The 24,621-nt window shown below is 50.6% G+C and overlaps 1 protein-coding gene across 3 annotated transcripts in view; it reads left to right on the forward strand.

Annotated features, from left to right (window-relative positions):
• Positions 1-24,621, forward strand: part of ASTN2 (astrotactin 2) — a 657,219-nt gene that overhangs the window by 153,296 nt on the left and 479,302 nt on the right. Inside the window, exon 1 of one of the 3 annotated variants that reach the window (XM_054007155.1) lies at positions 20,678-20,881. The exons of the other annotated variants lie outside the window; for them this stretch is intronic. The gene's annotated coding sequence lies outside the window, so the exon portion shown is untranslated. Of the gene's footprint in view, positions 1-20,677; positions 20,882-24,621 lie in introns of those variants that run through there. 3 annotated transcript variants of the gene reach the window in all.

The following is a 24,621-nucleotide window of genomic DNA, read 5'->3' on the forward strand; positions in this document are numbered from 1 at the left end:
AAATCTTGGTGCATTAGGCCCAGATCCTCAGAATTATTTAGGCACTAACTCCCACTGATTTCATGGATCTAGGCCAGGGTGGGCAAACTTTTTGGCCCGAGAGCCACATCTGGGTATGGAAATTGTATGGTGGGCCATGAATGTTCATGCAATTGGGGGTTGGGGTGCAGGAGGGGGTGAGGGCTCTGGCTCAGGGTGCGGGGGCTGGGGATAAGGGGTTGGGGGTGCAGGAAGGTGCTCCGGGCTGGGACCAAGGAGTTCAGAGGGCGGGAGGGGGATCAGGGCTGGGGCAGGGGGTTGAGGCACAGGAGGGGGTCAGCGGTACAGGCGCTTACCTCAAGCAGCTTCCAGAAGCAGCGGTATGTCCCCCCTCCAGCTCCTATGTGGAGGCGCGTCCAGGCAGCTCTGCGTGCTGCCCTGTCGGCAGGTACCGCCCCTGCAGCTCCCATTGGCCACGGTTCTCAGCCACTGGCAACTGCAGGGGCTGCACTTGGGGTGGGGGCAGCGTGCGGAACCCCCTGTCTGCCCCTACATGTAGGAGCCGGAGTGGGGACGTGCTGCTGCTTCCAGGAGCCACACGGAGCGGGGCAAGCCCACGACCCCACTCCCCGACGGGTGCTCGAGGGCTGGAGTAAAAGGTCTGGAGGGCCGGATGCAGCCCTCAGGCCGTAGTTTGTCCACCCCGGTCCAGGCCGTAGGGTCTAAAACCAGCTGCCTTTTCCCCGTTCTGCCTTTCCTGCATCACCTCTCTACCCATCAGCCCGGTCCCCAACCCACCTTGTAGCAGGCAGTCAGGTCTCGGGAGGCACCACAAGGCTGGAGTGATGCTATCCCAGCTTTCCAGTGGGTAGTTTAGCATCCAAGGAAGATGGTACTCGGAGTTCCCGCAATGCAGCTTTTTAACAATGTATCTGTCAGGACTTGTCCCCAGGCTGCAAACGGTGACATGATTAAAGTTGCTCCAAATGACTCTTCTGAGCGTCAGTCCCGAGCAGTAACAGCCATGGTAGAGGGTGACTCAGATGAAGCTCAGGAGTTTGCTATTCCTCTTACTTTCTCACCCGTGGCCTGGCACTTGACAGGTGTTGTGTGCAGTCAGCACCAAGTGATTGATTGGGAGAGAAGGGGTTTGACGAATGCTGGGCACCCAGGAGCTCAGACCCATGGGTGTGCTGCCTTCAACCTGGCAGGACCTTGTGGCAGCGCAGTAATGGAAGCGCCCCTGTCGTTAGGCATCCAGGCACACCACACCAGGCAGCCACCAGCTGTTAGGATCAATGGCACTTTCCTGGAGGAGGAGCATTTCCCCCCCCCCCCCCGCTTTGTGTTCATTTGATTAGGGAGGGGGGTCGTGTTTGCCCATCTCGAGGAGGATTCTGGCTGCATGCGACATCCAGCCCAATGGAGAAACCTCTGCCAGGCTTGGGATATTATTTAGAAGAAATGCCTATTTCAGAAACCGTAGGTGGGCTGAGCGGAGGGAGCCGTAGGGCCAAGTTCCCCATAGAATGCTTTGCGGGTGCATTGCAGCTAAGCAAGCAGGAAACCAGCCCCCACTGGTGCTACCTGAACTGCTGAAGTTGGAACCTGGTGCAAACAAACGCAGGCGCGATGCATGGAATGACAGTTGGCAGCAAGCACATCTGAGTGATAAAGTTAATGAAATTACAGGTTCTGACCTGATATAGGGCTCTGCTGTGGATAGATAAACAGCAGGGCAAAGATGAGATGTTTATTTTTCCCAGGCAGCAGACTTTAATCTGGACACATCATACACTTCTATTAACATGATAAGTAGTATGCAACCTCATTTTTTATTAAAAAAAAAAAAAAAAAATGCCCCACAGCCCCACCGCAAACCTAAAGTAAACTAAATTAGAGCTGCAGTAGGAGTAGAACTGACCTGGTGACACGGCTGAGAACCCAGATGAATTTAAACAGAAGAAAATCCTGCATATGCTGCTCATGGGAGAGAAATATGAACAGGGTTTATTTTTTTAAAGAAGAGTATCCGTTGGGAGATTTCATTAGCCAAGTAGATCGTTTTTGGATAATGAAGTGCGTTGGCGGGATGGGATGTGGGACTCGGGGGAAACTGTGAGTTGGTGGGATGGGGTCTTTTCTGCATTCATCAGGATAGATGGTTGGGATCATTACCTCTGTACTTGGCATTGTAAGTTTCGGAGGTGTGGCATGACTACAATCTTTGGGTTCTGTGCTTTCTTTAGGGGTTTGGTGTGACGAGGCCGTGGTGCATTTTGAGCAATAGGCATTTTTATTCCCCTCCAAATTTGAATCTTTTTCAAATTGTGCTTGTGGCATTGGGTTTCTTCCCCACCCACTCCACCTCTTGGTCAGCGGCGTATTATCGTCTAGGCCTAGGGCAGCAAATTTTTCACAGTAATAGCAGCATTTTTGTAATTGCGGCTTCAGTGACGCCGTGATTCTATCAATCATAGCGCGTATTGAAACCACCAATGACGGCGCGATGCCATTTAATAAACATACTCGCGAGAATCCTAAACGTTAATAAAAAACTAAAACAAGTTCATATGGGGCTGGGGGCAGCAATTATTTCAGGGCCTAGGGACGGCAAAATCATTAATCCACCACTGGTCTTGGTCTTTCAATTCCTTTCCTTTGCCAGCTCTCTGTGACCAGTCTCCATCCTGAACTGTAACTCATCTGTCCAAGTAGAGGAGGTGCCAATACTGCTTGTGATATCTGCACTTTCTGCCCTCTGGTATCTCCTCTAACATGATGGCCAGAAGCACTCTTCCAATGGGAATTCCTACTTTAGTTGTTGTTCGCTTTTAATACCTTTATCTCTTATCTCTACCAATAGCATCCACGCCTACAACAGCATGAACATTCTATTTCTTTGTTGCTGTTACATTGTCTAGCCAGGTGATAACCAACAAATGTTTCTGCTCTTAGTGTGACTGGAAGAGATTTGTAGTAAAGGGTTTTGAGTCCAATCCGTCACTGGGAGCAGGATCGGACCCTACGCTGTGGCAAAGAAGCTGCATCAGTTACCAAGGTCTGGGGGGAAAAGTGAGTTTGATTTAACGTTAAATGTGAACTGCAAAGCAAAAGTGAGAATGGAGTGAGCCACAAGTTTCTGGGCCAAACCCCGTCTGAAGAAGGCTGGGTCTGGGGGGCAATCGGCACAGAAATAAGATATTAACTAACTTTGAAAACGTCCTCTGTGAAATCTCCTTGGTACTTGCTGGTTCACTGAAGAGATCCCAGAATGCAACGTCACCAGTGCTCAGATATTATGGTGATGGGCTCTGCATAAAAACCTAACCAGGATGGAACAGAAGAATGAAAACACGTCAGGATTGTCACTGTAACCTGCCAACTGTTTCCTACTCAGCGCTGGCAGAGGTGCTCTTTGCCGTCCTGGATTCTTCACCTCTCCAACATGAGAAGCCAGTGGTTCAGAAAGGAGTGAAGTCTTTGCCTGAACAGGTTCTTCCAAGGACTGAGGGAGCCAGAGTTGCTGCATGATCAATATTCAGGTGAAATTAACGGGTGTTTAGGAATAGCAGCCCGGAGAGCAAAAAACAGTCATCTTCTGTTTTTTCAGTAGCAGCCAAACATCTTGGCTCATGTCTCCAGTAATTTTCAGGCCTGCCTTCCTGCCCGCTTCACGGGCTCCAGAATGTGTGTATTGCCTGCAAACCCAAAGCACAGAGATGAGTTATTAGCAGAGCTCCAGGTGATTGATGCAGTAAGTGTATCAGGACTGTCATCTTGCCCTGACAGCAGGGGTCTGGAACTCCGCTGTTCTGGGTCTGGGTTTGCTTCTGACCCACTGTTGCGCCTTGAAACATCTGTGTTTACTTAGCTCCCTTGTGGAGGGGAGATGACGCTTGTCTCCCTGCAGCCAGCGGTGCTGTGTGGCTTAACTGTTTGTAAAGTAGGTGGCGTTTCTACTCAGGGAAGGGAAGTAACATGTGGCACAGGGCAGCAGGGTTGGGTCAGTGATTAATGCTGGGCTGGAAGGTGGGGAATTTGGGTTCAAGTCTCTGCTCTGCTGCAGATTTCCTGTGTGACCTTGGGCAAATCACTGAGTCTCTCTGGGCCTCAGTTTCTCATCTGTGCAATGGGGATAACAGCACTGCCTGCCTTCCAGGGGTGTTGTGAGGAGGAATACACTAACAGCTGTGATGTGATCAGATACTAGGGGAAGGGGCCCATATAAAGTAGATAAGCAAAAGCTTCTTGTATGCACCTGTGAACAAAAATGTAAGAGGCTAATACTCAGACTTAGCTCTTTTCATCAGCAGATCTCAAAGCGCTTTACAAAGGAGGTCAGTATCATTATCCCCATTTTACAGATGAGGAAACTGAGGTACAGAGGGGAAGTGACTTGCCCTAGGTCAGTGGCCAAGCTGAGACTAGAACCCAGGTTTCCAGAATCCAACTCCAGTGCACAATCCACTAGTCTGTATGTTGTGGTGCTAAAATGCACTCTCAAGGGTGCAATGGGGCATGATCCCAGCAGTATGCAGAGTTCACTGGCAGGCCAACAACTCGGGAGCTCTGCAGAGAGAGGCTAGGGAGCTGTGGGGTAGGAACAGGTTTTCTCTGAGTGCAGCCTGGTCCTGGCTCGGTCGCTCTGCTGAGTGCGAGAGTGTAGAAATGAATCGTAATGGAGAGGTAGGGGGGCAAAATATTAATCAGAGGCATTTTGATCCTAAAAAGAACAAAAAAAAAATGCTGGTTCCAATATTTGCTTGGCTTCATGGGTACATGCTAAGAGGGAGCAGAGCATCAGTTCGGTATCTGCTGTATCTTGGGACTCCACCCTACTCTAGCAGTTACCAAAAAGGCCCATGACCCAATTTATATTTGATCCAGTCCCTGCAAACGTCTCCTGTATTTTATAAACACTGTTTAAAGACACAGTCAAAATGCCCCCACGGATGGGGATTAGAATATTCTAAGTAGGTCTTTAATTCCTGCTTAAAACATCCCATTGCAAATTTCAACCTAGAAAAAAAAAATGGCTTCTGCGAAATGAGAACTAGGCCCAGTTCATCAAAGCATTAAAGCTTGTGCTTAGCTCCATCTCTATTCAGCAAAGCACCTGTGTGCTTCACCCAAATGAGTGGGAGTTAAGCCTGGGCTGAAGTGCTTTTCTGAATAGGGATGTTCTGTTCAATCAGGGGTATTAATTGCAGGGGTTATAATGGTTGTGGTGTCAGGCCCTTTGTTGCTTGAACTTAATGTTGGGGGGGTTGTTTGTTTTTTGGGGGAGGTGGTTTTTTGTTTTAACTTGCTGAAGAGAACTTCCGCTTTCCAAATCCCTCCACTTGGTCCTAATTAATACATCGGTTGCCTCTCTGGCTGGAGTGGACAGCCCCTGTGCTGGGCTTTTGGGTTTCTTCTGATCAGCCCTTTAGTGAACTCGATTGCATCAGTCTCCAGTTTGGGTCACCCTGGGGACTTGGGGACGCGGCTTATGTTTTATTCCGGAGGGAGGATTGAGTTCATCAAGCAAAACAAATGGAATTGGGTGGAACGAGGCTTTTTTTTGCCCCCTTAACAAGCCAAGCAGGAGGAGCGGCGTCTCGGTAGGCATGCAGCGAGGAGGCAGGGGGAAGCCTTGGGGATCCTGCGGGCTAGTAGTGCTGCAGGGTGGCATTGGCTTCTTCTCCCGGCGATCCGTTCATCACAGGGGAACGGGTGCAGGCTGCCGGGAGAGCGAGGAGGGGAGAAGAAGGTGGATTGCTGCTGATCACTTGGAGGTCACAGAAGGGTAAAGGACCATTGTAATGTGTTCCCCTTCTAGGCAGAACAGCTAGCAAACATCGCTTCGTGAGCAGCAATTCAGGCGTCCTTTGCTTGATCAGTTTAAAGGGAACGTTCTGCCCCCTCCCTCCACCCCAATACCTTAACAGGACCTACAACAACTGTGGGTACATTGGCTGTGTTTTTTGAGTTTGGTAGGTGAGCTCCTGGGACGGAGGCATTGGCTATTTCCATTAGCAGTCGGCACAGCTATTCTCTATTGGCTTTTACCAGCCAGGAGGACCATGGCTCTGTTTCACTAGTCAGCAATATATATTTTTCAGGGTTTCTTGAGTGTCAGCATATTGGCATTCTTACAAAGGGTTGCATTGGCTTAACTGTATCAATTAAAAATACCAGACCTTTCCCTGGTGTAGTAACAAGCATGTAGACCAGGCCTAAGCCTGGTTCAAACAGATATGAGTGTCCACGCACAAAGATGCACTGGTTGAGCAAAACTGGTATAAAATTCCGCCTTCAGTTCTATTAGGAAGCTTTGGGAGTAGGCTGAAGAGACATCAGACTGGTTTCTAAAGTGCATGCAGCTTCCTATGAGGTGTGAGCAGTAAAGCGAGGTGAAAACGTCCTTACAAAACTCCTCAGCCCTGGAGTCTCTCTTGATTTCAGGTCTTGTAACAAATTAAAAACTCCAAGAGCCCTGGGAAGGCTGGAAGTTTTTTGTGCCAGGGACTGTTACTGACTGTAGCACCTAGACCTGGTTGTGCCTGTAATTTCTACCGCAGGGTAAATGATTCCAAGCAACTGCTTTGCGAGTCAGGCGGACCGAGGCTGGTCTGGTTTCACTGTGGCACGGGGGTATGTCCGCCTTTCAGTGGGCGGAGTGACTACCAGCTCGAGGAGACATACCTGCTAGAGCTGGCATGCTAAAAGTAGAGTGTAGCCGCGGTGGGACAGGAGCTGGGAGGGGCTAGCCGAGCTGAGTATGTATGAGACGCTCGGATTGTACTCGGTGTGGTTTGCTCCTCACGCCGCTGCAGCTAGCGCACCAGCTCGCTCAGAGCTAGCGTGGGTACGTCTCCCCGGGCTGGGATTCGAAGTGCAGGTGTCCCCTCAACGCCAGTCGCGAGGTCTCATTCATTGCGTCTGAAGAGAAGGTTCCGTGTATAAACTGAAGCGGCGTAACCTTCTTGCCAATGGAATCAGCAGCTCGTTTAACTCGGGGTCTGTGGTGGTGGTGGGGGTCATGTCAGACCCTGGCTGCTGGTTGGGAGGCCGTGGTGGTTTCGTGTGAGATAACAATGAATTCCCTTGGTGTCTGAAATGCTTTTCATCCAAGCCAAATCAGAACTACATGGATGATAAGCTGTGAAATGTTGGCTATCCAAAGAAAACAAGCCGTCAGGAACTATATAAATATAAATCCCAGGCTGGCATTGTTTATCGCTTTGTACATAACTATGAATGTTTGATAAAGCATTTACATTATTTATGGCCCCGTCGCTGCTGCTAGCTAGGTCGTAGGTGGAGTGTTGACCAGGATTGGCGTAGAGATGTTCTTTCCCTGACGCAAAGAAAGGCAGCTGTTTATTCCCACAGGGTATTTTCTGTCCCCCTTTGGATACATCTACATTACATTTGGGAGCAAGCCCAGAAACTTATATTGCAGGGGTTCATGCTAGGATGCTAACAATAGCTATGTAGATGTTGTGCCTTGGAGTGGAGTTCAGGCACTTCAGCCTGGGGGGTGAGCAAGGATGGGTCCTTTTCGCTCTCTAAGTGCTTCTCTTAGGGGGTCAAGTTGCCAGGAACTCAAACCCCCTCCTCCCCCCCCCCCCCCCCCCCCCCGTGGTCTGCCCCTGGCTTCAGAAACAGTCTTGTGAGCATCCTTTCTTAGGGGGAAAGTTATGGTGAAGGGAGTGGCCATGCCAATTCCAGCAGTATCTGCTTTGCTCCCTTTCCTTCTCCTCCTCCTGTCAGTCACATTTCACTTGGGTGTAGGACTGGTTCTGCGCCCGTCTTGTCAGTTAACTCGTAAGGATGATGGATCGAGGACAAGCGCCTGCATTGATGATGTTAGATCTATCGGCAGCTTTTGATAGCATTTATCCTGAGGCAGCGACCTACGTGAAGGACCTGCGAGGGCGGAGAGCATTGCTAAAACTTGACTCCATTCACCAGGGCAGCAACTCATCCTTATAGGGTGCCACAGGGTTCAAGTCTGATGCCCCTCTTGCTCTGTGTATTAGGTTGTAAGGCATTGCGAGATGCAGTGTGGCTGACGCTGCTTAGATCTGGCTTCTTCTGGTAAACCTGGAGACAGTGGCTTCCTTCCTCTCACAGCCTGAGAAAGAGACCTGGGTGAAAGCTAGATCAGCATAGCTGTGTCCACCCTGAGAGGTGCAGCTATGGCCCAGTGTAGACTGCGTTAGCTACTGCCTCTTGGGATGGTGGATTAATTACAGCAATGGGAGAACATAGCCTGGGTCTGGTTGCTCGACCCAGCTGTTTGCAAGCAGGGGGAAGCCGCTTGAGGAATTCCCAGGGTCTGTAACATCACTGTGAGTGTGTGTAACCACAGCCTGTCGAGGTCGTGTCCGATCTTGGCTTCTTCTGGGTTCCCAGGCTGTAGTGGTAGGCAGAAATGCTTTCACTGGCCAGGAGACCATGCTTCCTGCTGAGATGGGGTCCTCGCCAGGGCAGTCTCGAGCATGGAAGTGACAGAGCTGCCATCCTGTAACATATCTTTACAGTCCGCTCACCTGACAAACCACTCTGATGCTTCAGTTAGTACAGAATAGATCTCCCTGCTTTTCCACTTACAACAGACAAGGGATGAGAATGCATTACTCCTGCTCCACATGTTCTTACAACCACTTGCCCACTTTATCTGATAAACTTAGAAATATAAACACTTATTGTTCCATCTTCCTGCCAATACAGGATTGTTCCCCGTTGTATGTTTACTCGTGTTTCCCCAGTGGGGTTTTAAACATACAGAACAATTTGGCTTCTGTTACTTCCTGTGGGAGAGTGTTCTTCCACTGTGGGAACTGAATAGATCTCAGCATCAAAGGAAGATTTCTCCTGACAGTCAGCCTCTCTTTTCCATGCTTTAATATTGAAGGTACGTGCCAACTTGCACTCTAGGAGGAATATGATCTCCAGACCTATCCAAAGCAAGAATCCCACCTCTGAATATGCAAGTCATCTCTCCTTAAGTCACCAAGCCACCTATTTCCTGTACCTAAACCTTCCTTCCACACGGTGCCCCACGTACACTGTTGAGATGGAAGCTCTTTGTCTGATTGTTAATTGCTTTTACTAAGATGTTTTGCAGTGCTCTTTATGAAGCTTTACTTTGTGTAACTTATGTGAAGAATTTTGTTGTGTGTTTGTACAGCATCTAACATAGGGGGTCTGGGATGAAGGCTCCTGGGTTTTACAGCAGCGCATACAATAATACTTTGCATTGCATTTCTTTGAGTTAATGCCATTCCTTTTTGACACACAGGCTTGCTTGAGTTCATCCATTCTCAGCTGCCTCCTCAACGTGTGGCACAGGCTTCCACAGGGCAGATGCACAGGGGCTGGCATTTGTTTGCCAGCTGGGCAAGGAAAAATGAAAAACTGAAGAGCAAGCTTGTTGACAAAAAGGACAAACTGCTGGGGAGCCCCTGTGCCTGCTCATCTTGGCTTGACTATCACCCCAGGGGCAGCCATGCCAGGCTCTCTGGAGCAGAAAGCAGGGTGGTGGCGGCGTTGCAAATGTTTTGCAGCGCTGCTGGGGAGAAAGGTGAAGGAGCCCGAGAGGGGATGAGCATGTGGGAGGTGTCCTGGGGGGTGGAGAGGGAGGGATGCTGAGGTCAGGCTGCATTACAGTGGGTGGTGGATAGACGTTCTCACTTCGTGAACTGTCTGTTAACCACATCAAAACCGATTAGGTGCATGTTCACTCTGTGGATTTAGGCCAAGCGGCAGGAACCAAATGGCTGTGATCAAGCTGCTGATTCATATTAATAGATTGTAAAGCTAGAGGGACCATTAGTCCGGCCTCCTGCGTAACACGGTTTGGAGACAGTGATGACTGGTCAAGGCCTGGTAGCAGCCCCACAGGTCTCACAGCAAGACAAGGATCTGTCGTCTTCCCCCCACGCATCCACTTTCTGTAGCAGGGCAGAGACAGTGCCCCTCGGTGGGGCAAGTGCGCTCCCTGGGCTGTGGCAGAAAGAAGCATCACTCACGGCTATCAAAGCAGACAGGCTGATCCTTCCGGAGTGACAAGCATCTGAGCTCCAGCCCAGGTGTTTGCAACTGCAGTGCCACCTTCCGTCTGGCATAGGGCTGCTTTAGGTTTGCATTCTTGTCCCCAACCAGTCTGTTTGCTCTCCTGGCATCTCCTGGGGTGAATGGGCACCATGGGCAGCATCTGCCAGAGGGCTGCAGACAGCTGCCTAGATCGGCACCATGGTGGGATTCCACAGAACAGAGATGCAGGCTTTCGAGCTCTGCCATGGTCTGACTCCGGCAACATGATGCCTTTCCAGAGCCGTCCTGTTGGCTCTCCTTGGACAGTGCTGAGATGGGGATCTGGTAGGTGGACTTCTCCCCTCTGAGTCAGTCCCTCGCATGGGGCGAAGGACCTCTGGGCTTCCGCTGCTACTGCAGGAGCTGCCCTCCCTGAGCTCCCCTCCCCTTCTCTCCTTCGGGCCCTTCCTTTCCATTTCGCACCCCTTCCCTGGAGTCGTCCTTTCATGACTTCCAACAGCTGCGTGCAGGGAGGCGGCTGACAATGAGACTCCACTCCACCTTAGGGGCCCCCAGATATGTTAAAAAAGACCCTGAGCTAAAGATACCGCCAGAGGTCTGGATAAGCTCTAGGAAGGACGGCTGGTTCCCTGGGTTGGAGAGGTTCTGCACTGGCACAGAGCAGGCTCTGGTATGGCCGGCCCAACCCTTTCCTCAGCCAGCACTGGTCAATTGAAAGAGCACGTTCCCTCACCTCCCGAGGATGCTGAAAGTCTCTAGTGCTGGCCACCTCGTGCCCTTGGGGATCAAGAGCGGGTTCTGCAGGGGCAGAGGTGGGACTTTTCTCCCTGTCTCCGAAGGGCCTAGAGGCCCTCATTCCCCACATGCGTTTTATGAAGATGTTCCGTTCTCCGTTTCAAGCGCTGTCATTAATAACCTTTGCTGGCTGCCCAGGAGGGGTGGGGCGGCGGCAGCACCACTGTTCTCACTTGGAGATTATTGATCTCTCTCTCCCCGCTCCACGGAACATTAGGCCGGGATTTTGCCATGTGCCCATTAGCGCCAAATAAGGAAGCTTCCTCCAGAGTGTTTTTATTTAACTTTTCAATTATTTTATAACTTGAGGAGCGCTGGCGGCTGCTGAGGGATGGCGCCGTTAGCCGTCCCGGCTCTCTGCTCCTGCTATCTGGCTGTGCATGCTAAAAGGTGCTCTAACAAGATTTGTGTGGGCTTCCTCATGGCCGTACCAGCCAAGGGGACTGATGCTGTGAGCTTCCTCATGGGAGTGCTCTCTCCGTGCTAGTGAGGGTGCCAGCTAAGGGGTGAGCTTCCTTGCCACAGTGACCCATGGGTGCCAGCGGTGGGAGGGAAGGGCAGGGTGACAGAGTGCCCTGAAGGTGGTGGTGGGGAAGGGCAAGGCAGGGCTGCCCAGGGGGGGGGCAAGTGGGGCAATTTGCCCCAGGCCCCGGGCCCTACAGGGGCCCCCATGAGAATATAGTATTCTGTAGTATTGCAACTTTTTTTTATGGAAGGGGCCCCCGAAATTGCTTTGCCCTAGGTCCCCTGAATCCTCTGGGCAGCCCCAGGGCAAGGGAGCTTCCCCATCACAGTGCCATGTGGGGGGAGTTTCCTCACTGCTTGACATGGGAGGGGCTGGGCCAAGGCACATCCCAGACCGGGGATACAGCTGCATATCCCAGGGGAACCTGGCTAGGTCCTGACATCATGGCCAAAGAAGCGAGTTGACTGCTTGCTTGCTTTCAATGGTGTTCGCAGTGCATAGGTTTGAGGGAGGAGATGCTGGACAACAGCTCTCAAGTGTTTGATCTTTCCCTACGTATTTATAATTATACAGCATTATCTTAATTACCGTGATGAGAGAAAGGGAGGGGGAAGGAACACACTGAAAGTGCGCGGGGGGAGGGGGGGGGAAATAATGGCAGTTGCCCATCGGTGGGGCTGTGATTGTGGCCGTAATTGCAAATGGTGCTATTAATACAACACTTATTCATTCACTACAATGAAAGAAAAAAAGTGGGGGAAAGGGAAGCGCTTTGCAATTACCCCGTTCCAAATGAAATTAACATTCTGTGGCATTTTCCAGTCAATGGTTAGTTTGCACACATGAGTGGAGACAATTAGCTGAGCGCCGTGACTGGAGAGAGGATGAAGACGGGTCAGGGCGCACTGTAACCGAGGGGCGGGCGGCTCTTCCGGCTGTCCTTCAACACTCCCCGGCGGCTGCTGGGCTCCCTCCTCCCTTCCCCCCGCAATAGTCTGGAAATCGGTCTCTTGTGGTCACCCGTGCCTAGGTCTCCGGGGCCATGCTGGGCTGTCAGATTGGCAGCTGGAGTGAGAATGGCTTCTGATCATTTCTACTGCCTGCCCCAGCCCGGGTTGGGGGCCCCCATGGGGAGGAGGAGGATGGGGCTTCACTCGGGGGGGGGGCGGAAATATGGAAAGGATAAAATCGGTAAAGAGAACTGGAGAGCCAGGCTTTGCCATCCAGAACCAAACACTCCAGGCGTGGCTCATGAAGCCAGGTTCAGCTGGATTCTCTGGCCCAGGCCTGGGTTAGTTGGGCTACTCCTACCCAGAGCTGCTCCCTGAATCAGACTGTAGCCCTCACCCCTGAGCTGCCCTGGTTCAGAGCTGGAGATATCAGATGTCCCTTTGGACTCTGCTGAAACTGGGGGGAAGGGAGATGAGCTATAAGGGTTTGCACTGATTGAAGTTAAATGTTGATTTGCACCTGGTGTGTGTTGGTTTAGCTGTAATTTAGGTACAAGCTAAACCCCTATCAGGCAAGTTCAAACCCATGTAAAGGTATGTTTGCACTGGAGCTGGAAGGTGTCATTTCCAGCTTGAGGAGACACCTGCACTAGCTTTGATTGAACTAGCGCACTAAAAATCCACAGGTGGCCACAGCAGCCCAGGTACGTAGTTAGGGTCTCAGATGAGATTGTATGCAGGGGGGCTAGAGGATTGTGCTTATGGTGGCTAGTCCATCTTGCTGCTCATGCGGCTGCAGCTATACATCTATTTCTAGCATGCTATCTTGATCAGAGCTAGCACAGGTATGTCTACTCAGGCTGGAAACTACACCTAACTGCTTCAGTGTAGATTGTCCACTGGGTGTGTCCACATGGAGCCTTGCACTGGGTCCGTTCAACCAGTCTCAATGGGCATTTCCAGCCAGTCCACAGCACCTAGGAACTGTGCGTGGCTGCTTGCACAATCCTGCTCAAACCAAAGCCCAGCCCTGAAAATTCTCTGGGCCTTGCCTGCTGCAGAGCTCCGGACAGTGAGTGTCGAGGGGCTCCCTGCTCCCGCTCAAGCTTCTGAACGTATTGGCCGTACGGTGAAGAAAAAAAATCAGCCCCCTACCTGCCTTGCATTCATCTCCTGCAGCACTTAGATGCGGAGTGCAAAAGTTACATCCATATCTGACTACGGCACTTATCGACTCCCCCTCGTATCTGAGCATCTCACAATCTTCTGTGTACTTCTCCTCCCCAACACTGCTGTGGGGCAGGGTGGTGCTATGACCCCTCTTGTATAGAAGGGGAGCTGGGGCACAGAGAGCCCCAGTGACTTGGCCAAAGTCACATGGGAAAGTCTGTAGCAGAGCTGGAAATTGATCCTGCATCTGAGTTCCAGGTTAGTGCCCTAACCAGTGGGCCACCCTCCCCTCTTAAATCAATAAAGCAGACTCTGCCCCTCCTCTTTCGGAAGCTTTCCCATCATTTCAAGCACTGGTGAGGCCTGATGTATTATCCCAGCAGGCCACAGGCGCTCGGTGCCCTGAGTGACTGTAGAGCAGTGCGGGAGAACTGCAGTGGCTGGAGACTACAGCATCATCTAGCGCTGAGGTTTGGGAAGTCCCAAGCAGCTGATTGCCTAGGTGAGCCCTGGGCCACCTGTATTACGTAGGTATCCAGGACAGCGTGAGCACTGCCCACATTCTGCTTCGAACCCCTGCCCCCCTCCATAAATACCTGGCCCTGCGCACCCAGATCCTCTGTGGCGTAGCTAGGAGACGAAAACTGGGTGGGCCCTGGCTTTCGGATAGGCAGGCAATGACAGAAGGATCACCTCCCCGCCACAGATGGAGATTATGGTTTTGTGGGACCCTGGGCAAGTGGGAGTCCCATCCCACCCCTTCTGTCTGCAGTCTCCTTTTTCCCCCCCACCCCCAGTGCTCCTGCCAGGAAAATGGGGTTGGGGTGCAGGGGCTTGTCCTGCTCCGCCCGCCGCTCCTGCTGGGGAGCAGGGTCAGGGTGTGATTTGGATGCTATGTGGGTGGGCAGCGGCCCACCTGTGGCTACGCCCCTGGCCCAGAGGTGGCCATCAGGGAGCTCTCATGCACATGACAGCTCAAGGTCACCCAGCGAGTCTGTATCCGAACCAGGAATAGGTCCCGTGACCCAGTCCCCAACACCTGTAGTTCTCAACCATTTTTTGGTCCATAGTCCGTCCACCAAAATGGCAAAGGAAAAAAAAATTACTATGTGACCCATATATCCCACAATCCTTTGTGACTGCAAAGGATTATGGGATTTGGGTTATGGTATCAGTCATCAGCTATTTTGTGGGTTTCAGATAAAAAACGATGAGTCTGGGATGGCTGTCATCTTTCTGGGTGAGGGGAGACTCCAATCCCCTTCCTCCCCCCACCTCGCCTGTACAGTGCTCAGCACTGCCCCGAGGGGCTGTGAAGCCAGCTGCACACCCCTTTGCAATGCTACTCCCCCAGCCTGAGAGCTGGGCACCGGGAACAGCAGCGCTTGGGCTGAGTGGCGGACGGAGGAGGGTGGAATTTGGGGCCGTGCGGGGCTAGAAGCAAGCTGCTGTCTCCTTTTCATGCTTTGGCTGCTGCTGCGTCCAAGTGACCCAAGCATTTTACTGCCGTCAGCCAGTGGGTGGAATCTGCTAAAAGCGTTTGAAGAGACCCATGTGTGGGCCACACACCCCTCTTAGAGAACTGCTGCCCTAGACAGTGCTTCCATTACAAACAAACCAACAGGGCCAGCATCCTTCCCAGGCATGGATGGCTTAGACTACTTGATCTGTTGGCTCCTCCTTAGAGGTTTTTAAGGTCCATAGTCCGTCCACCAAAATGGCTTGACAAAGCCCTGGCTGGGATGATTTAGTTGGGGATTGGTCCTGCTTTGAGCAGGGGGTTGGACGAGATGACCTCCTGAGGTCCCTTCCAACCCTGATATTCTATAATTCTATGCTAGTCTATGGATCTCCCCACCCACCCCGCCGCCACAGAGTTCCTGTCTGCGTTACTGCCCTAATCCGGGGGGGGTGTGGGAAACGTTCCAGCTGAGGCTGCCGGCCCTGGAGCTGACAGGAGGGGTTGGATATCAGTCTCTCTGAGCATCTCCCTTTTCGCACAGCCATCGCCTGCGCCGAGCTTTATTAAAAAGCAACTGAGACTTTTTCAGATTTGTTAAACTACTGAAAAAGCGTGATGGTATCAAGGTTTCTTTTCTCCTGCCCGGTCCTAGATAAGGCCTGTGCTGGCTTCGAGCCCAGAACAATGAGGGGGGTGGAGAGCGGGCTCGAGAAGCAACCGTCTTATGAATTTATGAAGGAGGAAAATATATTTGTTCAGCTTCCCACAAAGGAGACAGCATCTTGAACGAAGGGTCTCTCCCTCCCCCCCCAAACAAACAAAGACATTGACCATGAAAATAAGGTGGATAGATATGTTTTAATGAGATGCATCCATTTTCTATTATAACACCAAACAAACTGTGTGTGTGGTGTGTGTGTGTGTGTGGGGGGGGAGAGTACATTTAAAAAGAAGAGTTGCAAATGCAGTAGAGGGTTTTTAGAAGGGATATTGGAGCCATGGCGCTGTTGTAACAGAACTGGAGGGGAATGACTATATAATTTGCATTGAAGAATTTCTCCAAGCTGGATGGATTCGCTCTGTCTCCTGGTTATTTTATGTGACTCCGGTAGATAGGCTGAAGTGCTGGGAGTAGGAGAAGAGCGAGGAATACAGACCACGATCATGCCTTGTTTATAATCTCAACCAATTGGCCGATCTACGAAGTGACTGGAGGCCATACCTACTTCCCCAGGCTATCACTCTCACATGCGTTGCTACAACACATGGTCAGTTTTGCTTGGTTTTGTTTTGGGGATTTTCTTTTCTTTTCTTTCTTTTTTTATGATTGCTTTGCAGCATTGTGCATTCAGCAGCATCATTGCGTGCTTTGGAATCTGCTCATCCATGTGTGCAAGAAAGCAATTGAAAATGGCACTGAAGAATTGCGAGAGACTTTTACCAGAACGTTGCTGAGATTTTGGTACTTTCTTGCTGAAGACAGGAGCAACATAAAGATGTCCAGCATTTAAATCACATCCAGCATAAAGTGGTTGGAGAAAGGAGACCGGGGGTTGGGGCTCCTGGATTCTGTTGTTTGTTCTGCCACTAGCTTACTGGGTGACCATACCCCCTTGTGCTTCATTTTCCCCTTCTGAAAAATGGGGATAAAGGATTTCCTTGAGTGCACCGAGTATTATGCCTATTAATTAGTGGATGTTTATAAGATCTCTGGTTCTTGCTCTTTGTTTGGCAGGGTGCCTGCTGCATTTAGAGGTGGGACTTGTGCAAATCAGTCCACATTCAGCCTTTCAGGACCAATACCAAACATGGTTGATGCTTGAGAAAACAGCCTCTAATTAATAACTAATAATTAGTCAGAAATGGACATTTCTACCCTCTGGGAAATTCCAACATTTCAGATGTTATTTTTGTCCCCAATCAGAACTGTGACACTGGCAGACCAGGTGCCAGCTCATGCCAAGGCCTCTACGCTTGGCCATGACCAAGTTTAGCTTGAAACTAGATGAAGGTTTCTAGCCATTGCAGGAGCGAAGTTCTGGAACAGCCTTTTGAGGGGAGCAGTGGGGTCAAAAAACCAAAATCACTTCAAGACTGAGCTTGATAAGTTTATGGAGGGGATGGTAGGATGAGACTGCCTACGGCATGCAGCCGATCTGCGACTGCTAGCAGCAAATATCTACAGTAGCCGGCGAGAAGACACTAGATGGGGAGGACTTTGAGTTACTACAGCGAATTCTTTTCCAGGTGTTTGGCTGGTGAGTCTTGCCCACATGGTCATGGTCTAACTGATCGCCAGATTTGGGGTTTGGAAGAAATTTCCCCCTGGGTCAGATTGGCAGAGTTCCTGTGGGTTTTTCATCTTCCTCTGCAGCCATGGGGCCACTTGCAGGTTGAAACTAGTGGAAAGGGTGGATTCTCTGTAACTTGTAGTCTTTAAATCACAATTTGAAGACTTCAGTTACTCAGCCAGAGGTCAGGGGTCTATTACAGGAGCGGGTGGGGGAGGTTCTGTGGCCTGCAGTGTGCAGGAGGTCAGACTAGATGATCATGATGGTCCCTTCTGGCCTTAAACTCTGTGAACCTCACTGAACGTGACAAAGGCATGGCTGGAAACCAGTCTGGCTCCCCTGTGTGTTAGAATTGTTAAAATAGGTATTTAGAATGATAAAATATGTGTATATTTCAGTATTTACGTGTTTGCTCTGAAACTGTAAATCCACATAGTCATGGGAGAAGCATTACCAAGTGTGAAATACTAGTTTACCACAGGAGGTGTCATCTCCTGCCCAACAAAGGAAGGCCCATAGACATCAGACAAACCACTGTGGAACATCAGAGGACAAAAGACTTGGTTGATTGCTCCCTCTGCATCCCTGGAGAGGAGATGTGCAGGTGGGTTTGTCCCATCAGCTTGAACTCTTGGGGAAGGGATTAAAAGCCCTGACAAGAACGCTACTTGGACTCAAGGGAGCAAAAATTGCAAAGCATAAGCAAGGGATCCCCAGCTGCTTAGCCTGGGTTAGCCGTAAAGGGCACACACCGCTTTGTTGCAAGTGTTGTCTTTGATATAGGATCTAAGGTACAATTGACCTGGGATAAATGACTGGACCTTTGGAACTGGGAGTAACCTGAATATTATTGCGATTTTTGGTGTAAGGGACCATTCATCAAAAAGGCAGCTTACCTGGGTGCCAAGATAGAGTGCCCAAGGGGACTGTCTGTCACTCCACGTTAAGGCTGTTACGGTGCTTGAGGAGCTCACACTTGATACTTGGTTGGGAAAATCTAAGCCTAGAACTCACAACCCGTTTGGGGTTTGTGCCCTGCTTCTTCGCAGTCCGCCCCAAGGTTGGTACTCTCACTTGTGAGCCACTCCGGACAGTTTGACAGGGACAAAAAGTCCAATTCTTGAAATATTTCATGTAATCAAAATTCTGAAATATTTTGATTTGGAAACTTCTAAACGATCTTCGCAATTGTTGGGCTGACTGCAAGTTACCTTGTCCTGTTGTTACAGAATGGTTCGGGGGGAGCTAGTAGTGAACTGGCTTTAACCGGCTGGGCTGGCTTGCAGCCACTCAACTAAATAAACAAGACAAGAAATAAGGAGGGCCTAAAAAGGTTAAGTGTGAAAATAGAAAACAGTAATGTTTCCTGCTTGTGGGTCTACACGCCCCCCCTTAAAAAATAAAAATAAAAATAGCTATGCAAATTGTTTTAGACAAACAGTCTCACCTGCGGACCCTGGCCTTGTGGGTGCCCAGAAATTCCCCCAACCTGAAGCAGCGCCTGCTACAGGTACAAGGCTGGAGAGTCCAGGACTGTCTGTAGCAGAAGGGGCGTAAGCATCGATGCTTGCTTGGTTGCTGAAAAGCACTTATTCAGTAACGCGTAAAGGCTGAAAAGCTTATTATACTTTAGCAATAAAACCAATTATACTTAAGCACCTGGGGTGGCTTCATTAAGTGCATCTGAGACCCCCCCCCCCACTTGGCTCGACAGCAATATGAAACATTTTAATAATGTCATAATATAATATACCTTAATCACAGAGTCTATATATAGATATACACCTCCCCCGATATAACGCGATCCGATATAATACGAATTCGGATATAACGCGGTAAAGCAGTGCTCGGGGGGGGGGGGGGCTGCGCACTCCGGCGGATCAAAGCAAGTTCAATATAACGCGGTTTCACCTATAATGCGGTAAGATTTTTTGGCTGCCGAGGACAGCATTATATCGGGGTAGAGGTGTATATTAAATATGATTGTAAACATAATGCATGCAAGTGAATTACATTAATTATTAAATAGCATAAATATAAAATATTAAATATAAATGAGTCAAAAAGAAACAAGAAAGTGAAAACAAAATACTCCAGTTTGATTTCAGATGTTTCCAAACTTTTTTTTTTTTTTATCAAAAATGTAGTCGAATTCAACATATTTCCAGGAAACATTTTGGTTATGTCAAAGCACTTTCCGAAAACTGCTTAGATGACATTTTTTGACCAACTTTACTAATTATACTGTGCCATCCTATAGCACCTTCTCTCCCAGGCTTTTGGAGCGTTACAAACAGTACTGCTAAAGCCACGCACTCAAAAATCACGAGTTTGGTCTGCAAATCATGAGCTTTGTTTAAGAAAACCCACAAAACGTATTTTGGGCCTTTTCCTTTGCCTTCTAGTTTCTGAGCCTAGGAACCCCACTTGGGTCGTTTTTAAGCTATTTTCTGGAACCAGGAAGGCTAAAATCTACTTTAAAAACAAAACCGATTCTCACTGTGCCAGGACTTTGCAGCCTTAAGAAAAACACCAAATATCACGAAATGCATGAGAAAACCACGAGAGTTGGCAGCTCTTCAGCTATTAAGATTCACAGCTCTGTTTTACACACTGAAAATTGAGGCACAGAGAAATTGTCTGACGTAGCAAGTCAGTGGAAAAGTGAGGCATAGAACCCAGGAGTCCTGACTCCTATTTCCCAGTTCTCTTAGTTAAAATTACCTTTCAAGCAAACCCAGAGGAAGTCAATGGATATCTTTAGTGTCTACCCAGCGGCTTACATTCATTCCTTTGTTTAAAGTCAGACTGCTCCCATTCGTGCCGGCCCCGGAGTGGTTGGTGCCATGCAGCAGTTGTGCACCGTAAGAATGCAGGAGAATGCCAGTCTGTTCATGGCCCTTCGACAGGCTGCCAAATAACGCCTCCACAGGCTGGATCTGCTCCCGGGGCCGCTGCTCTGTGTATGGTACAGGCCTTAGTGTTGTGCAGCACAGGGAGAAACAAGGAGCTCTGCCACTTGAACCCTGCCAACCCTCAGGTAACTGGGACTTCCTCCCCTAGGGCACATCACCGATCCCCTCACTCCTGTTCAACAGGAATCTTCCATCCAAATGTCTCTGATCTCCCTCTCCAGACCACCTTCCCCCCGACATACTCTCTGAATCCCTGTTCCCATCCAATGTGTATGTGGCGCAACAACTCGGGTGCAGTCCTGGGGCAGTTTCATATTGACTCAGGGGCATTGCATCCAGCGGATCCAATGGGATGGCTTTACAGAGTGCCTGAGATGCACTTAACTCTGCCTGGGAGTTTGGGAGCATGTCATGGGAGAGGGGAGTCGGAGCCCGGTCTATATGTTGATGGGCTTCTTTAAGGAGGATCAGCCCACCTGGAAATAATCAACTGCCTATGTGGCTGGTTGGCAGCCAATTGGCTAATGAACACTTGCACCAGAACTCAGTTGGGGGAAGGTGCTCCCAGAGAGAGGAGGCTCCTACGAAGACATGCTCCCAGGGAACAGAGCAGGAGAGCTACCAGGGAAAGGCACTTTGGCAGACAGCTGCAGGAGCCCTAGCCTGTAGGGAGCCAGAGGGGACTCTGCATCAGCCACAGACTGGGAGGGAGCGGCAGAAGGAGCCAGAAGGAGCCAGAATCTCTAGGCAGAAAGCTCTGGAAGACGTCACTCTGTGAAAGGGGGGCCTGGAGGCAGATGAAGGTAGGAAATGGCAGTAACAGACCGTGGCTGCTTAATACAGGGTCTGTGGGCTGGAACCCAGAGTAGAGGGAGGGCCTGGGGTTCCCTAATAGCCTCAAGGGAGGGGATGTAAAAAAACTACCCTGATGCAAGGGGGAGGTGCGGACAAGGACTATCGGGGTTAAGGTGGGGCTGATGTCTGGGGATGGAGTCTCCCTTTATTGACTCTGACCTGGCCTGAGAGCGGAGTCATGAAAAGGGGCCTCTGAGTAGCTGTTGACCGAGTGCCACTTGAAGACGCTGCTGTGCCGTGCTCAGCCATGGGGGGGGCCGTACCAGCCAGTGAAAAAGCCCCCCCACTGGGCACCACCAGTGGATGACTGAGGACAGTCCCCCACAGCGCACTGGGTGAGGCAACCCTGTGTCCCCAAAAGACCATAAGGCATCCACGGCACTGTTGAGGTTCAGTAGCAGAATCCAGGCAAAGAGAGTGCAAAGGCGCCTGGAATATTGCTCCTTCCAAATCCTGCCTCCTGGCCACCGTCCTGCCCGCCCAAGGCGGCTGCACGTCCAACCTTGTTCTGGACCTTTGAACAAGTCTCTGGATGTGTGTATTGGAGAGGCAGGGGTGTGCGTGCATCCTCTCAGTGTGAGCCGGGGCAGGGGGAGGGGCGTGTTTGAGAGCACCCTTCTCTTTGCTTTACCCTCAGGATCTGCAGAAGGGCTGGATTTAGCGGAAAGAATTCCCATTAGGCTGGAAGGATTATTTATGTTTTCATTAATAAGTGACAGGTGTGTGATGTCCCTGCCATCAAGTTAATGGACTCGGCCGTCCGCGGAGGTGGCTGCAGCATAGCCAGCAATGGTGCAAACCCACAATTTTTCTTTGGCTCCAGTAACATGGGGAGGTGGACTCCCCGCCCCTCTCCCCATGGAGTGCAACTATCATGCTCTGCTGGCTGCAAGTATGTAAATTAATCCTGTGCATGGGCTGGAATTTGTTAAACCCGTTGGGTCCAAGGAAATCCTGGTGGAACTCTACTGGCCGCTCTGGAGTTTCCACTGAGGATGAATTTGGCCCCTTTCTTGTCTCAGTGACATGGCATTTTTGCCCAAGGCCCAGTTTGTTTCATTCTGTCAATGGTGTTTTTTCAGCATTTTTCTTTGTTTTTATTTTTTGTTTTCACTCCTCTCCATATAACATTTTTTTTTCTCGCTGAGCCTTCTGCCAGCAGAAGGAAATGTAGAATGCATCCTCTGAAGAACAGGGTACGGCAGTGGACTGTTCCCCATGAGGCACGTGTGGGAGTGGGGTAACCCGAAGGAGGGTAAATCATTTGCAGTATAGCCTCAAGGGAGAACGAAGAGGGGATGGGGATGTAGAAGGATCCACTAACCTCCTTTAGAAAGGTCAGCCCTAAAGACTGGAAACAGCCAACAAAGGAGATGAGAGGATGGTGCAGAGAGGGCTGGACTCAACGGTAGGGCTTCGACTTGACCTGTCTGGGAGTTGGATTTACGGCATAGAGGCTCTTTAGTGAGAGTGGACTCGATTGCCGTAAATGTCTGTAATTCCCATTGATGCCTGTGGCCATCTCTAAATTGCCAGGGGTTACAGATGGATACAAGATTGACATCTTGGCTAGGCCTTTAAACCATCGGGGTAACGAGCAGGGGGTACATGCTCCATAACCTCTCTAGGACTGTCCCATTCACCTCAGAAACCAGAAATGGAATGGAACTGAAGGGGGGTTGAGCTGGCACGCTTAGTGAGCAGTGGTTTTAATTCTAAAACTAATTTGGTCAACACTGAGAATTGTCAGAAAAGGCCTGTGACTATAGTTAGGGATGCGGTCACTGGGCTGGTCTTGTCGAGATGGGCAGGACAAGAATAACTGAGGTCACGCGCGTCAGAATTGAGATGCCCAGACAGAACCGCATGGGATCCAAGGACTGAACACGGAGGTGCTGCGGCAGGCCTTTATTCTTAAGTCCAGAGTACATGACGCTTGCACGGCCCCTGTTTTAACTCCTTTTGATGTCTGCACAGATGTTGCCTGATTGACAGCCCTATTCCTAGCTTGTGTGTGTGCTGTGCATGGCATCTGACTCAATATTTGTCCTCTGGTCAGTAGGGTGTGTACAGGGCCGGCGCTTCCATTTAGGGGACCTAGGCGGTCGCCTAGGGCACCAGGATTTGGGGGGGCGGCATTTTGCCGCCCTCGGTGGCAATTCGGCAGCGGGGGGTCTTTCCGCGCTCTGCGACTTTGGTGGCAATTCTGCGGCGGATCCTTCACTAGCTCCAGGACCCGCCGCCACCGTGCCCCGAAGACCGGGAGCGCGGAAGGACCCCCGCCTAGGGCGCCAAAAACCCTGGCGCCGCTCCTGGGTGTATACCCCTTGTACCTGGTACATGAGAGTTACAGAGCTGGCTGGAGTCTGGCTCTTTAGCTCAAGCTGTAGAGACTCATGCCTTTCGCTCTGGGGTTCCCCAGTTCAGTCTCAGGTGTGACAGCCAGGATAGTGCCCATCCCACAGGGCTGGCCTTACCATGAGGCAAACTGAGGTAGGTGCTTCAGGTGCCAGACTGAGGGGGGCGCCACTAGGACCCAGAATTTCAAAGTTTTGGCCCAAGCGAGGGGGCACGGGGACGTCATTTGAGCTCCCCGCCTCAGGTGCCAAAATGTTGTGGGCCGGCCCTGCCATCACAGGTACAAGCCTGGGTGAATTTCGTGAGGGAGTTGTGAGGGGGGCCAAACTCCTGTGTGGGTTTCATGGACAGTTGTAGGGTGTCGCTGGAAAAGGGTGGGGGAAAGAATCCTGGCACTGGTCCACTCTGCCGTGCCACTTGGCCTCGCTAGCCTCTTCTGCCTTCCCTTCATCTCTGCTGGCAGGGAGCGAAGGCGCCTGGCTGATTTATTCAGATTAAGTGCAACAATTCCTCACTTGTCAATTAGAGGGTGGTGGTTGTTGTTGTTTTTTTTTGGTCTGCCACACTACTTAGATCAAACTCCATCTGTTGAGCCCATACAAGCAATTGCTTTGCCTTGCAGTGCTCCGGGGGGTGGGGGGAGAGGCTGGCTGCCTGCTCCTTGAAATGTGCAAGATACCAGAGTGGAGATGATCTTTGAGCACTGGGATTCTTCCCCCTCCCAGACCCAGACAGATGAGTGAATGTGGTAGGGGAGGGGTCATTTTGCAACTAGCCGACAGCTGGGATTTTCCTTCTGTGAGGATAACACCTCCCTGCACTTGGCATCCACTCCAATGACAGACATTCGAACAGATGCCTCTGGATTGATGCGCCTGTACAGTGCCTAGATGGGGCACAATCACGGCCTCACTGATCATGCCTGTCAGCTGAACAAAGGATGTGGAAGGGCCATGACCTTTACAATACTTAGCGAGCTGAAGAGTCCCTCTCATGTCTCATCTAAACCCCCTCTAATCTCTCGCCCGGCTTCCTTCCAGGAAATAAGCCTTCTCCCCGCAGTTCCTAAGATCGCTGTGCTACTCGCGCATGTTACATACTACACAGCCCCGAGGTTGGAAGAAATTGCCATCTGTTCACAGGGAGGCTTTGCGGCAGCAGTCTCAGTCCCCAGGCAGCTGCAAGAGGAGGTGAGAACTCAGACCAAGCAACTGAGTCACTTGGGAAAGCGGGATAATGTCCCGCCCCTTCACAGTTTGCTGTGGCCTGTGTATTCCCATCCGGTATTACCCACCTGCAGTGCCTCTCCCTGGCCCATGCCCCTGGAAAT

Source organism: Malaclemys terrapin, chromosome 17 (genome assembly GCF_027887155.1).
Source record: "Malaclemys terrapin pileata isolate rMalTer1 chromosome 17, rMalTer1.hap1, whole genome shotgun sequence".
NCBI lineage: Eukaryota > Metazoa > Chordata > Testudines > Emydidae > Malaclemys > Malaclemys terrapin.